Here is a 2,419-nt window from a genome sequence, read left to right on the forward strand (position 1 = left end):
CTTTACAGATTCTCACGCCAGGCCTCCCTCAACTACATCTCTTTCAGAATTATCTTTCAAGCTCCTACAGAACACCTCACTGGGCTCCAAGCCCTTTTCCAGTCCAAAACTCCAATTTCCACAATCCTCCCAAACATATATTGTCAGGTGCATCACAACATTACTCCATGATCCTGGTACCAACTCTGTATTAATTACTTTTCTGTTGTGGTGTAAGTCACCAGTATTTATTTATCAAATGTTTATAAGTAACTGTATAATACTTTAAATAAAAGATAAAACAATTTATAGGTGTACTTTTCTATTTTAAATGATTCAGTTTATTTTCTATTAAATGTAGGTCCTAAATATAATTGTAACTGTTGAAAATCAAGTCTTCAGAGCATACAAGATAGCTCAGTGGGTAAAGATGCTGTGTCCCAAACAGCCTGGTTCCTCTGATGGGCGGGGCTCACTGCAGAGAATTGACTGTGGAGAGTTAGCCGCAGAGGGAGTGGCTTCTGGGCCCAATCTTGGAAGAGAAAGAGCACATCAGAAAACATGACCCTGTGGTCTCATTGGTGTAGATGTGAGAGGGAGTATTTATTGACCTGTGGGGAAACTGCAGGCCCAAGGTACATGGGTGAAAGCTAAGAGCGACTATGGGTGGGGTGCGGAAGCAATCTGTGCAGGTGGGCCCCTGAGCAACAGAGCAGAACAGGGAGCTGGGTGTTCGCCTTTATAAGTTACTCCATTTCTCTACTACCCAAGATATAAAATGAAAATTCAGATAAAGATATGTTATATGTGTTGTCTAATAGTGCCCAGAGTAAGACAACTGAAGAGAATTATGGCTGATCAAACAGAGAGTGGGAAGGAGAAAATTTAGTGTGACAGATGTTTACTGAACAAACTAATTGAGGTGGGTGGATGTCTAGAACATGTATTTGCTCTCTCTCTCTCTCTCTCTCTCTCTCTCTCCCACACACACACACATGCACACATAAAAAGCTCCAAAATTATCAAATCCCTCTTCCCTCCCTAGTCCCAGCACCCCCATTATCTGCCATTATCCCCACCCTCCCATCAATAACATCTGCCTCTCTTCTGATTTCCCCCCATCCCCACCATGGCTACCTGCATGTCCCTACCTCCTCCCCTCCTAGCTGAACAGTCTCATGTTCCCCACCTCTTTCTGGCAACATCTGTTCACTACTATCCCTCTCTTTTGTGTTCCTTCTTACCTTTACCTCTGTGTATCCTTTCCATTTTCCTGGCTCCTAGTATTACATCAGGGTATATACTTATATATAAGGGTGTTCTAGTTTGTTTTTCCATTGCTGTGACTAAATATTATGGCCAATACCAACTTGTGGAGGAAAAAGTTTAACTTGGCTTACATCTCTTAGGTCATGGGGTCATAGTTCCTGAGGGAGCCCAAGACAGGAACTCAGGGCAGGAACTATGACACAGGAGATGAAGCACAGACTATGGGAGGAATAGTGGTTATTGGTCACTGGCTGGCTCCCCTGGCTCATGCTCAGTATACATTCTTGTACAATACAGAACAACTTGTCCAAGGGTGGCATGGCCCACAGTGGGCTAGGCCCTCTCACATCACTGAACAATCAAGAAAATACCCCACAGACATGGCCACAGTCCAGTACAATGGAGGATATTCCAATTGAGGCTCTCTCTAACTAGGTGTGTTGACAACTAAAGCTATCCAGCACACAAGATGTGCTGCTACAGTCCACACGAGGGAGAACATAGGTCACTTGCTTTTCTGCTTTTGTGTTACTTCACTTAGTATAAAACTCTCTAGCTCCATCCATTTATCTGCAAATTTCATAATTTCACCTTTTCTTGCTGCTGAGTCAAATTTCATTGTGTAAATCACATTTTCATTATCCATTCATCAGTTGAGGGACATTTAAGTTGCTTCTGTTTTTTAGTTATTGTGAAGAGAGCAGCAACAAACATGCATGTACAGGTATCTCTAAAGTAGAATAAGTCTTTTGGGTATATGCCAAGGAGTGTTATAACTCCTTTATTTATTTATTTTTTTAGTTCTCCACACTGCTTTCCAAGATGGTTGCACAAGTTTGCAATCCCACAAGCAGTGAATGAACTTTCCCCTTTCTCCACATCCTTGCCAGCATTTGATGTCTTTTATTCTCTGAACTTCATCAGTCTGACTTGGATAAGATGGAACCTCATAATGGCTTTTATCTGCATTTCTATAATTACTAACAATGTTGAGCACTTTTGGTGTTTATTAGCCATTTTTTGAGATAGTAGAGACATGTTTATTAATCTACAAAATTGAGGTCATTTGTTACACAGCAATAAATGACCAATACAGTTGGTTGGCAAAAGTCATGCAACCAAATAGTAGCCAGTAGTTTTCAGATGCCCATTGTTATAACGGATGAAGTTC

Source organism: Nannospalax galili, unplaced genomic scaffold (assembly GCF_000622305.1).
Source record: "Nannospalax galili isolate Female #2095 unplaced genomic scaffold, S.galili_v1.0 scaffold303, whole genome shotgun sequence".
Lineage (NCBI taxonomy): Eukaryota > Metazoa > Chordata > Mammalia > Rodentia > Spalacidae > Nannospalax > Nannospalax galili.